Source organism: Rhinopithecus bieti, unplaced genomic scaffold (genome assembly GCF_001698545.2).
Source record: "Rhinopithecus bieti isolate Rb0 unplaced genomic scaffold, ASM169854v2 scaffold_10088, whole genome shotgun sequence".
Classification (NCBI taxonomy): domain Eukaryota; kingdom Metazoa; phylum Chordata; class Mammalia; order Primates; family Cercopithecidae; genus Rhinopithecus; species Rhinopithecus bieti.
This window is the reverse complement of record NW_016806409.1, coordinates 614,513-627,702: the sequence shown is the minus strand read 5'-3', so window position 1 is coordinate 627,702 and position 13,190 is coordinate 614,513. Positions and strand designations below refer to the sequence as shown.

Sequence of the window (13,190 nt, the reverse complement as noted above, 5' to 3'; positions counted from 1 at the left end):
TTTTATTTAGAGACAGGGTCTTGCCCTGTCACCCAGGTTGGAGTACAGTGGCATGATCATAGCTCACTGCTGCCTCCAACTCCTGGGCTCAAGCGATCCCCCTCCCTCAGCATCTCTAGTAACTGGGACCACGACCACAGTTGTGTGCCCCCATGCCTGGCTAATATTTTTTTTTTTTTTTGAGACGGAGTCTCGCTCTGTCTCCCAGGCTGGAGTGCAGTGGCACGATCTTGGCTCACTGCAACCTCCACCTCCCAGGTTCAAGCGATTCTCCTGCCTCAGCCTCCCGAGTAGCTGGGACTACAGGCATGTGCCTCCACGTCCAGCTAAATTTTTGTATTTTTAGTAGAGACGAGGTTTCACTGTGTTAGCCAGGCTGGTCTCGATCTCCTGACCTCATGATCTGCCTGCCTCATCATCCCAAAATGCTGGGATTACAGGCGTGAGCCACCGCACCCAGCCTAATTTTTTTTTGAGATAGGATCTCACTCTGTTACCCAGGCTGGAGGGCAATGGCTTGAACATGGTTCACTGCAGCCTCGACCTCCTGGTCTGAAGTGATTCTCCTATCTCAGCCTCCTCAGTAGCTGAAACCAACGGGGTGCATGCCACCTTATCCAACTAATTTTTAAAGGACAAAAAAATTCACCACTGGCCAGGCAGGAACCCCCGTGGTGGGTAGCCAGTCTGCTAAACTGTCTTAGAGGATGTTCTTTAGGATATTCCTTCTTTTACTCATCAAATATTTATCATGTGCCTAGTCTGAATCAGCCCTGCTCTAGATCACATTGCTTGAGACAATTTTTGAGACACTGAGATCCTGTCTCAAAAAAAAAAAAATTAGCCGAGCATGTTGGCACACAATTGTAGTCCCAGTTAGTAGAGAGGCTGAGGCAGGAGGATCACTTGAGCACAGGAATTCAGGGCAGGAGTGAGCTAGATGTAGAGCCAGCGTCTCCACAAAAAGCAACTCTCCTGCCTTGCTCTTCCAAAGTGCTGGGATTACAGTTGTGAGCCACCATACCCAGTTAACTTTTTAAATTTTTTTGTAGAGAGGAGGATCTCAACATTTTGCCCAGGCTGGTCTTGAACTCCTGGCCTCAGGCGACCCTTGCCTCAGCATCCCAAAGTGCTGGGATTAAAGGTGTGAGCCACCATGCCTGGCCAAAATGCAATTCCTGAAACCCTATCAAATTTTTCCACCACCCACTCAACCTTACCAATCTCAGTAAATGACTCCAAATCCAGCCTGGTTCCTCACACCTGGAACCTGGAAGTCATTCTTAATTCTACCCTTTTCCTCATTCTCAACATCTAATCCATTACCTTCTTGCCAAGTTGTCTGCAAAATATACTTTAAACTTCCCTTCTATTTATGTTGCCACCTTCCACCACGTCTCATGGAAATTATTGTAACAGAATCTTCTCTGGTCTCCCCACTTCCATTCTTGCCACCTTACACTCCATACTCCACACACAGGCAGTGGTGAGTCTCTTGAAAATGTAAATAAGATCAAATTGCTTCTTTTCTATAAATCTGTCAAAGCTCTAACTCTTTTTTTTTTTTTTTTTTTTTGAGATGGAGTCTTGCTCTGTCATCCAGACCGGAGTACAGTGGCACGATCTTGGCTCACTACAACCTCCACCTCCTGGGTTCAAGTGATTTTCCTGCCTCAGCCTCCCAAGTAGTTGGGATTACAGGCACGCGCCACCACACACAGCTAATTTTTTTTTATTTTTAGTAGAGATAAAGTTTCACCATGTTGGCCAGGCTGGTCTTGAACTCCTAACCTCAAGTGATCCACCCGCCTCAGCCTCCAAAAGTGCTGGGATTACAGGTGTGAGCCGCTGGGCCTGGCTAGCTCTAACTCCTTATGGTTACTTCAAGGCCCTCCTCAGTGAGCTGACCCCTGCCTCCCTTTCCACTTCACCTCAAGAAATTCTCCCCCTGCCCCTTCTTGCTGTGCCTCTAACCAGGACTGGCAACGTAATATGTGGGGCCCAGTGAAAAAGAAGTTGTGGGACCCTCCATCAAAAATTATTAAGAATTATGGTGGGCACGGGGGCTCACACCTGCAATCCCAGCACTGGAATGCCGAGGTGGGTGGATCACTTGAGGTTAGGAGTTTGAGACCAGGTTGGCCAACATGGTGAAACTCCATCTCTACCAAAAATACGAAAATTAGCCGGATGTGGCAGTGTGTGCCTGTAGTCCCAGCTACTTGGGAAGCTGAGGTGGGAGAATTGCTTGAACTCAGGAGGCAGAGGTTACAATGAGCCAAGATCACACCACTGTACTCCACCCTGAGCAACAGAGTGAGACTCTGTCTCAAAAAAAAAAAAACTAAGAATTTCTAGATGTCTGTGGCAGAGCATGAAACCAAGCGAGGGGCTCTTCTGAGTGTGGAGCCTGTACAAGTGGCTCTGCTTCTCACCTGGCCTGGGCCGCGCCTCTGTCTGGAGCACTGTGCCCCAGTTTATAACATCAAGCTCTTGGCTCAAATGTCACCTGGTCCAGAGGTCTCGCCTGACCGCTGCTTAATTTAAAGCAGCCTCATACAGTTCCTCTGTGTCACATCACCCCATGCTATCTTCTTAGCACCTCACCCTGCTTGAAATGATCTCATTTATTTACTCATATATTGTCTGTCTCCTTACCTGCTCCCCCAGCCAGAACACAAACTCCATGAGAACAAGAACCTTTCCTGCCAGGCTCACCTCTGGCGTCTTCAGCATTTAGAGCAGGGCTGATTCGGACTAGGCACATGATAAAATTTGATGAATAAAGGAAGGAATGTGCTAAAGAATGTACTCCAAGACACCAGTCTAGCATATTGGCTACCTAGCACAGGGTGTCCTGTATGGCCAGTGGTGAATTGTTTTTTTTTTTTTTCTTTGAAAAATGCTCCTGGCCCGGCGCAGTGGCTCACGCCTGTAATCCCAGCACTTTGGGAAGCCGAGGTGGGTGGATCATTTGAGTTTAGGAGTTCTGGGCCAGCCTGGCCAGCATGGGGAAACCCTGTCTCTACTAAAAATACAAAAATTAGCCAGGCATGGTGGCACATGCCTGTAATCCCAGCTACTCGGGAGGCTGAGGCAGGAGAATCATTAGAACCCAGGAGGCAGAGGTTTCAGTGAGACAAAGGTTTCAGTGAGCCAAGATCGCACCACTGCACTCCAGCCTGGGTGACAGAGTGAGACTACATCAAACAAAGCAAAACAACAACAACAACAACAATGGATTATAAAATCAGGAAAAAAAATCTACGAATCCACAGTGATGTTCTAAAATGGTAGGCGGCAAAGAGAGAAAGTTCTTCTTTATAGCATTCCTACTAATAATTGTAGAAGAAATAATAGAATTAAAGAATCATGATTTTGTAACCATTGTTTGTAATCAACAATTCAGGCAAGGACTATCAGTGGATAATAAAACCTTCGTAATCCCAGCACATTGGGAGTTCAAGGCAGGAGGATCACTTGAATCTAGGAGTTTGAGACCAGCCCAGGCAACCTAGTGAGACCCTGTCTCTACAAAAAATAAAAATAAAAGCCCAGACCAGCAAAGGCAGCAGCCGGAGCAGCTGCAGCCTGCGCCCTCTCCCCCTCTGCCCTCCACCAGCCCCGGGGTCTCTTTCCCCTTTCCTCCTCCTCCTCCTCCACCCCCCACTCCCTCCTCTGCCTTTGGGTGGGGGGCGGGGGGCCGCCCTATTGTTCCGCCCCCGGCCTCCCCGCCCTTCCGCTTCCCGCCCGCTCCCCTTTTCCCCTCAGTCGCCTCAACGCCTGCAGTTTTGGTTTTCACCCCTACCAGTGACCAAAGACTTGACCACTCAAAGTCCAGCACCCCAGAACACTGCTCGACATGGACACCGGTGTGATTGAAGGTGGATTAAATGTCACTCTCACCATCTGGCTACTTATGCATGGAAAGGAAGTTGGCAGTATCATTGGAAAGAAAGGAGAATCAGTTAAGAAGATGCGCGAGGAGAGGGGTGCACGTATCAACATCTCAGAAGGGAATTGTCCTGAGAGAATTATCACTTTGGCTGGACCCACTAATGCCATCTTCAAAGCCTTTGCTATGATCATTGACAAACTGGAAGAGGACATAAGCAGCTCTATGACCAATAGTACAGCTGCCAGTAGACCCCCAGTTACCCTGAGGCTGGTGGTCCCTGCTAGTCAGTGAGGCTCTCTCATTGGAAAACGTGGTTGCAAGATCAAGGAAATACGAGAGAGTACAGGGGCTCAGGTCCAGGTGGCGGGGGATATGCTACCCAACTCAACTGAGCAGGCCATCACTATTGCTGGCATTCCACAATCCATCACTGAGTGTGTCAAATAGATCTGCCCGGTCATGTTGGAGTCCCCGCCAAAGGGTGTGACCATCCCGTACCGGCCCAAGCCGTCCAGCTCTCTGGTCATCTTTGCAGGTGGTCAGGACAGGTACAGCACAGGCAGCGACAGTGCGAGCTTTCCTCACACCACTCCGTCCATGTGTCTCAACCCTGACCTGGAGGGACCACCTCTAGAGGCCTATACCATTCAAGGACAGTATGCCATTCCACAGCCAGATTTGACCAAGCTGCACCAGTTGGCAATGCAACAGTCTCATTTTCCCCATGACGCATGGCAACACCGGATTCAGTGCAGGTTTGGATACATCTGCGCAGACTACTTCTCATGAACTCACCATTCCAAACGATTTGATTGGCTGCATAACTGGGCGTCAAGGTGCCAAAATCAATGAGATTCGTCAGATGTCTGGGGCGCAGATCAAAATTGCGAACCCAGTGGAAGGATCTACTGATAGGCAGGTTACCATCACTGGATCTGCTGCCAGCATTAGCCTGGCTCAATATCTAATCAATGTCAGGCTTTCCTCGGAGACGGGTGGCATGGGGAGCAGCTAGAACAATGCAGATTCATCCATAATCCCTTTCTGCTGTTCACCACCACCCATGATCCATCTGTGTAGTTTCTGAACAGTCAGCGATTCCAGGTTTTAAATAGTTTGTAAATTTTCGGTTTCTACATATTTTATCATCCACTCGTGAATTTTTAATTAAAGCATTTTAATTCCTTTCTCTGTTCAGCTGTTGATGCTGAGATCCATATTTAGTTTTATAAGCTTCTTCTTGTTTTTTCTTTTTGTTGTTGTTGGTTTTTTGTTTTGTTTTTTTGGCTCATGAATTTTTCTGTTTGTCATGGAAATGTAAGAGTGGAATATTAATACACTTCAGTTTAGTTCTGTAATGTCAGGAATTTTTCAAAAAAATTAAAAGATGGACTGGAGCTTTTTCTTTGTGAATAGAAAAATAAAAAATAAATAAATAAAAATTGGCTTTGCATGGTGGTAGGCACCTATAATCCTAGTTACTTGGGAGGCTGAAGTGGGAGGATTGCCTGAGACCAGGAGTTAAAGGCTACAGTGAACTATGATGGTGCCACTGCACTCTAGCCTGGGCAACAGAGTGAAACCCTGTCTTTAAAACAAGTAATTGACGGGGTATGGTGGCTCACGACTGTAATCCCAGCATTTTGGGAGGCCAAGAAAGGCAGATCATTTGAGATCAGGAGTTCGAGAGTAGCCTGACCAACATGTCTCTACTAAAATACCAAAAATACCATAAAATTAGCTGGGCATGGTGATGCATGCCTGTAGTCCCACTTACTCGGGAGGCTGAAGCAGGAGAATCGCTTGAACCTGGGAGGCGGAGATTGCAGTGAGCCAAGATTACACCACTGCACTCTAGTCTGGGAGACAGAGTGAGACTCCATCTCAAAAACAGCAAATAAATAAAACAATCAAAACTCCACAAAAACCGTTGAAAAATAAGATATTCACATGGTCTCAAAGTATCATCTTTTACAAGGGAGCAGTCTGGCTGACAAGACAGTAACCAATAAATGAAACTCGACATCACTAATAATGAGGACAGTTGATACCATGTGCCTCCTCATGTTGTGCTCTGAGAAGAACACAGCACCACCTAATTAGTATTCTTGCAAAATGTTTCAACTGAATCTAGTCATTCTCCTAGCCTCAACCTCCCAGGCTCAAATGATCCTCCCACTTCAGTCTCTCAAATAGCTGGGNTAAAAAATAAATAAATAAAATTGGCTTTGCATGGTGGTAGGCACCTATAATCCTAGTTACTTGGGAGGCTGAAGTGGGAGGATTGCCTGAGACCAGGAGTTAAAGGCTACAGTGAACTATGATGGTGCCACTGCACTCTAGCCTGGGCAACAGAGTGAAACCCTGTCTTTAAAACAAGTAATTGACGGGGTATGGTGGCTCACGACTGTAATCCCAGCATTTTGGGAGGCCAAGAAAGGCAGATCATTTGAGATCAGGAGTTCGAGAGTAGCCTGACCAACATGTCTCTACTAAAATACCAAAATACCATAAAATTAGCTGGGCATGGTGATGCATGCCTGTAGTCCCACTTACTCGGGAGGCTGAAGCAGGAGAATCGCTTGAACCTGGGAGGCGGAGATTGCAGTGAGCCAAGATTACACCACTGCACTCTAGTCTGGGAGACAGAGTGAGACTCCATCTCAAAACAGCAAATAAATAAAACAATCAAAACTCCACAAAACCGTTGAAAATAAGATATTCACATGGTCTCAAAGTATCATCTTTTACAAGGGAGCAGTCTGGCTGACAAGACAGTAACCAATAAATGAAACTCGACATCACTAATAATGAGGACAGTTGATACCATGTGCCTCCTCATGTTGTGCTCTGAGAAGAACACAGCACCACCTAATTAGTATTCTTGCAAAATGTTTCAACTGAATCTAGTCATTCTCCTAGCCTCAACCTCCCAGGCTCAAATGATCCTCCCACTTCAGTCTCTCAAATAGCTGGGACTACAGGTGCATGCCACCACACCCGGCTAATTTATTTTATTTTTTTGTAGAGACAGGGTCTTACTATGTTGCCCACATTGGTCTTGATTTTCTTTTTTCTTTAGAGACAGGGTCTTGCTCTGTCTCCCAGGCTGGAGGAGTGCTATGGTGGGATCATAGCTTACTGCAACTTCGAACTCCTGGGCTCAAGTGATCCTCCGGCCTCAGTCTTCCGAAGTGCTGGGATTAGAGGTGTGAGCCACTGCACCTAGCTGACAGGTGCTTTTTGTGACAGATGTTGAGTTTGAAATCCAGGTTTACCTGATGGCAATGTCTTTTCCTCTTCATCTTTGTGTCTTCTGTAGCACCTCAACCATAACACTCAATATATGTTTGTTTTTAAGGGATAGGGTCTCACTATGTTGCCCAGACTGGAGTGCAGTGGCTATTCACAGGCATGATCATCTCACACTACAGTCTCAAACTCCTAGGCTTAAGCTATCCTCCTCCTTCAGTCTCCCCAGTAGCTGGGATACAGGCATGCTCCACGATGCCCAGCTTTTTATTTTATTTTGTTTATTTATTTATTTTGAGATGGAGTCTCGCTCTGTTGCTCAGGCTGGAGTGCAATGGCACAATCTCTGCTCATGGCAACCTCTGCCTCCCAGGTTCAAGCAATCCTCCTGTCCCAGCCCCCCTAGTAGGTGGGATTACAGGCATCTGCCACCACGCCCAGCTAATTTTTGTATTTTTAGTAGACAGGGTTTCACCATGTTGGCCAGGCTGGTCTCCAACTCCTGACCTCAGGTGATCCACCTGCCTTGGCCTCCCAAAGTGCTGGGATTCCAGGCACCGGCCACCATGCCCAGCTTTCTAATATGCTTTTCTTCCATTTTCCCTTGTTATTTCTGTAAGTCCTACCATTCAGATATTGAATTGATGCTGACATGTTCTCTTTTTTTTTTTTTTTTTTTTTTGAGACGGAGTCTTGCTCTGTCGCCCAGTGGCCCGATCTCGGCTCACTGCAAGCTCCGCCTCCCGGGTTTACACCATTCTCCTGCCTCAGCCTCCGGAGTAGCTGGGACTACAGGCGCTTGCCACTATGCCTGGCTAATTTTTTCGTATTTTTTTTTTTATTGTACTTTAAGTTCTAGGGTACACGTGCACAACATGCAGGTTTGTTACATATGTATACTTGTGCCATGTTGGTGTGCTGCACCCATCAACTCGTCAGCACCCATCAACTCATCATTTACATCAGGTATAACTCCCAATGCCATCCCTTCCCTCTCCCCCCTCCCTCATATTTTTAGTAGAGACGGGGTTTCACCATGTTAGCCAGGACGGTCTTGATCTCCTGACATTGTGATCCGCCTGCCTCAGCCTCCCAAAGTCTTGGGATTACAGGCGTGAGCCACTGTACCCGGCTGATGCTGACATTTTCTTATTCATTCTTTCCCATTTTCCACCTCATCCATTCAGTGAATATTTAGTGCCTACTATGTGCCAGTCATTAGTCTAGGTGCTGGGGAGATAGAAAACAAAACTAAGAAAATCTCTGACCTCTTAGAGTTTATATTACATACTAGAAAGTGGTAAGTACTTTTGGGCTTGGCGCGGTGGCTCATGCCTGTAATCCCAGCACTTTGGGAGGCCGAGGTGGGTGGATCATCTGAGGTCAGGAGTTCGAGACCAGGCTGGCCAAGATGGCGAAACCCCATCTCCACTAAAAGCACAAAAACTAGGCTGGCGTAGTGGTGCTCGCCTGTAATTCCAGCTACTTGGGAGGCTGAGGCAGGATAATTGCTTGAACCCGGGAGATGGAGGTTGCAGTGAGCCAAGATCACACCACTGCACTCCAGCCTGGGCAACAAGAGCGAAACTCCATCTCAAAAGAAAAAGAAAAAAAAGAAATAACTTGTTGCCGGGCACGGTGGCTTATACCTGTAATCCCAGCACCTTGGGAGGCCGAGGCAGGTGGATCACTTGAGGTCAGGAGTTGGAGACCAGCCTGGCCAACATGGTGAAACCCTGTCTCTACTAAAAATACAAAAGTTAGCCAGGCGTGGTGGTGGGCACCTGTAATCTCAGGTACTCAGGAGGCTGAGGCAGAGAACTGCTTGAACCCAGGAGGTGGAGGTTGCAGTGAGCCGAGATTGCGCCACTGCACTCCAGCCTGGGTAACAGAGTGAAACTCCATTTCATAAAAAAAAAAAAAACCAAAGTACTTTTGAATAAAGACNCGTCACTGGGGCGGCAATGTCCTGGGTCCCAAGTCTGTGGCTCGTATCACCAAGCTCGAAAAGGCAAAGGCTAAAGAACTTGCCACTAAGCTGGGTTAAATGTACACTGTTGAGTTTTCTGTACATAAAAATAATTAAAACACAAATTTTCCTTCAAAAAAAAAAAAAAGAAGAATGATAAGCAGAAAGAACAGCAAATACATAAGCCCATAGATGGGGCAGGCTGAGGCAGGAACAGGCCTGACGGGATCAAGGTACAGCCAAGGGGCCAGTATGTCCAGAGAGAAGGGAAACAGAGAGAGAAAAATGAGGTCTGAGAGGTGGGGTGGTACGAGGTGAACTTTATATTGTGAGTGATGTGGAAAGTCACTGTGCATTGAATCAGGGAACAACAAATGTGATCTGATTGACCCTTAACAGATCACCAGAGCTCCTTTGTAGCATGTATGCTGCCAGGCTAGAAGCAGAACATGTAATAGCTACTGCAATAATTCAGGAGAAAGTAAAGGTGGTTTAGACCAGGGTGTCTTTTTACTCCACTTTCTGTGTGATTTCCCGAGTAGCTGGGACTACAGACGCCACAGATGCGCGCCACCCTGTCTGGCTAATTTTTTTTTTTTTTGCAGATGAAGTGTCACTCTTGTCACCCAGGCTGGAGTGCAGTAATGTGACCTCAGCTCACTGCAACCTCTGCATCCCAGATTCAAATCATTCTCCTGCCTCAGCCTCCCGAGTAGCTGCGATTACAGGTACTTGCCAGCACGCCTGGATAATTTTTGTATTTTTAGTAGAGATGGGATTTCACCATGTTGGCCAGGCTGGTCTCCAACTCCTGACCTCAAGTGATAGACCCGCGTTGGCCTCCCAAAGTGCTGGGATTATAGGCCTGAGCCACTGCTCCCAGCCCCAAAAGTTCTTTCTTTTCTTTTTTTTTTTTGAGATAAAGTCTTGCTCTGTCACCCAATTCCCCTACCTCAGCCTCCCGAGTAGCTGGGATTACAGGCACATGCCACCACGCCCGGCTAATTTTTTTGTGTTTTTAGTAAAGACGGGGTTTCACCATGTTGGCCAGACTGGTCTCAAACTCCAGACCTCAGCCAATCTGCCTGCTTCAGCCTCAGCCTCCCAAAGTGCTGGGATTACAGGCGTGAGCCACTGTGCCTGGCCAAAAGTTCTTTCTTAAACTCAATATCCTTTTTTCTTTTTTGGCATCCCATGCCCCTTGATGGGACATGTTCCCTTGTACCCTGTGGATATAGATAATTCTTTTGATGGTTTCTTCTATTCACTATCTCTGGTTCCTTTGAAATTTGGGGGGAGGGGGGCTGTTGCTGACATCATAACCCACTGCAGACTCCAACTCCTGGGCTGCAGCAATCCTCTTGCCTCAGCCTCCCGAGTAGCTGGGACCACAGGTGCATGCCACCACGCCTAGTTTTAAAATTCTTTTGTAGAGATGGGGTCTTACTATGATGCCCAGGCTGGGGGTGTTTCTCTCTTTCCTGTTACAGGTTCCCTTCAAATGTCTGATAATCTTTGGCTATCTGTTATAACAAGGCACTAAAAAGCTGAGTGAAAGGTCTGTGTGGATGGGGCTTCCTGCATGATGGACTTCTCTGTGGAGTATTTGGGCAGGAACATGGTCTTTATGTAGGAAAACACCTCCCTACCCTCACTCCCATTGTTGGTACAGGAAGGTTTTTCTTCCCTAAGCTAGTCAATTTTCTAGAGAGTGTTCCTATGTTCTTTTGTTAGAGAAGTCAGACTCTCTGGCCAGAACGGAGGCTTTACCATATCCTCCCATTTTCAGCATGGTTGCTCCTTTTCACCTATTTTCAGCATGGTTGCTCCTTCTCACCTATAAAGTCCAGTCTCTCTGGTTCAGCCTTTCCAGAGGGAAAACCTCCAGTTTGCTACCTAGGTGGGAAAAGGGACATCGAGTCATCAGTGTCACCAGGGGCTTCCACTTCCTGAGCCTTTCTGATGTACTTTAGCATTGATCAACTTCTTTCCTGTCTTCTACTCCATGACTTCTTTTTCTCCACTCTACTAAAGTCATTTCCATTTATCTATGCTCTCTGGCCTCCAAAATGTTGACATCTGTTGCCTGCCATTGTCTCTTCTCCAGATCTCTTTGTCCATGTGACTTTACGCACTTCTTATTCCTTTGCTCTCATTTCAGTGTGCTTTCGAGAGGGAGAAGAGGTCAGAGTGGTGTGTATCCCTGTGATTCAATCTTTCACACTACCCTAAAGTCTCTTTACAATGTTTGAACCAGGCGCAGTGGCTCACGCCTGTAATCGCAGCACTTTGTGCTTTTTTTATTTTATTTTATTTTATTTTTTTGAGACGGAGTCTCTCCCTGTCACCCAGGCTAGAGTGCAGTGGTGCGATCTTGGCTCACTGCAACCTCTGCCTCCTGGGTTCAAGAGATTCTCCTGCCTCAGCCTCCCAAATAGCTGGGATTACAGGTGCGCGCCACCAGGTCCGGCTAATTTTTGTATTTTTGTAGAGATAGGGGTTCACCATTGTTGGCCAGGCTGGTCTTGACCTCCTGACCTCGGGATCCACCTGCCTCGGCCTCCCAATGTGCTGGGATTACAGGCGTAAGCCACCACACCCGGCCAATTGCAGCACTTTAGGAGGTTGAGGTGGGCACATCACAACGTCAGGAGTTCGAGACCAACCTGGCCAACATGGTGAAACCCCCATCTCCACCAAAAATACAAAAAGAAAAAAAAAAAAAAAAAGGCCAGGCACGGTGGCTAAATGCCAGCACTTTGGGAGGCTGAGGCAGGCGGATCCCGAGGTCAGGAGATCAAGACCATCCTGGCTAACACGGTGAAACCCCGTCTCTACTAAAAATACAAAAATTAGCGTGAACCCGGGAGGCAGAGCTTGCAGTGAGCCGAGATGGCACCACTGCACTGCACTGCAGCCTGGGCAACAGAGTGAGACTCCGCCTTAAAAAAAAAAAAAAAAAAGCTGGGCTTGGTGGAGGAGGCCTGTATTTCCAGCTACTATGGAAGCTGAGGCAGGAGAATCTCTTGAATCTGGGAGGCGGAGGTTGCAGTGAGCCAAGATGGCGCCACTGTACTCCGGCAACAGTGCAAGGCTCCGTCTCAAAAAAAAAAAAAAAAAAAAACCCACAACCCACAGTGTTTGAACTCTGTGTGCCCTGCCTCCCCTTAGATGGAAGTGTAGACTGAAGCATGGGTGAGGCAAAGGGTAACAACTAGAAAATACACACCCTTCCTCAAAAAATTACATTCCATTTGACTCTTTCAGGGCAGGGTTAAGAGCCATTTTTCCATTGTGTGATTTCTGTCAACTACTCTTTTCAAAAGGAGGAAGTCCTGCCACCCTTCTATGTGTTTATGTATTTTGGCTAAGAGTGCTGGAGCGCTGGGTGAGGTCCTCAGAAGGGATGGAAAAATCTGAATCTTAACTCACAGTCAGCGCTCGGCAGCAGCGGCAGAGATGACTGAATCCAGCTTCCTTATTGTATAAAAAGGAAACTGAAGCCCAGACAGCTTTAGTCGATTTGGATCAACTTCGGTCCCTTGAGAAATACTTTTCTCAAAGGATGGCTAGGTATCAAGCTCCTTGCAGTCTTTGGGCCTTTGGGTCTAATGTTCCCTATGCCCTAATGCTGTGGGCTCCTCGCCGTGCCTCGGGTCAAAGGTCCTTTCAGAGACTGTCCCTCTCAGCACTGCGGCCAGTTTTACTTTTTTGTGGCACTTGTTGATATTTAAAAAATTTATTCTACGAGTTACGTGACTTCTTCCACTGGAATGAAATCCCCACAAGAGGAGACCATTCCTGTCTCGTTCACCGTTGAATCCTCAGGGTGAGCTGAGATTCGAAACTAAGTAGTATGGCTCTAAAGTTACGCTTTCAGCCCAACATTATGCTTCCAAAAATTTAGTAAAGACGATGGACTTCTGCGAACACGGGGAAGCGACAGTGAGAAAAGATACCCGGAAGTGAGCGACAGCACAACATCCAGACTCGTCCGCACGGTGCCCCTTCTGACCTTTCCCTCCGGAAGCTTTCGCGGCTCTCGGGCGGGAGTGCGCACGCGCGGCCACC

General features: G+C 47.2%; 1 pseudogene across 1 annotated transcript; it reads left to right on the top strand.

The window, feature by feature from the left end:
- The first annotated feature begins 3,731 nt into the window (after positions 1–3,731).
- Positions 3,732–5,318, top strand: LOC108532194 (poly(rC)-binding protein 2 pseudogene; annotated as a pseudogene). The gene has a single exon (XR_001886382.1). The product of XR_001886382.1 is annotated as a poly(rC)-binding protein 2 pseudogene (transcript).
- Positions 5,319–13,190: the final 7,872 nt, after the last annotated feature.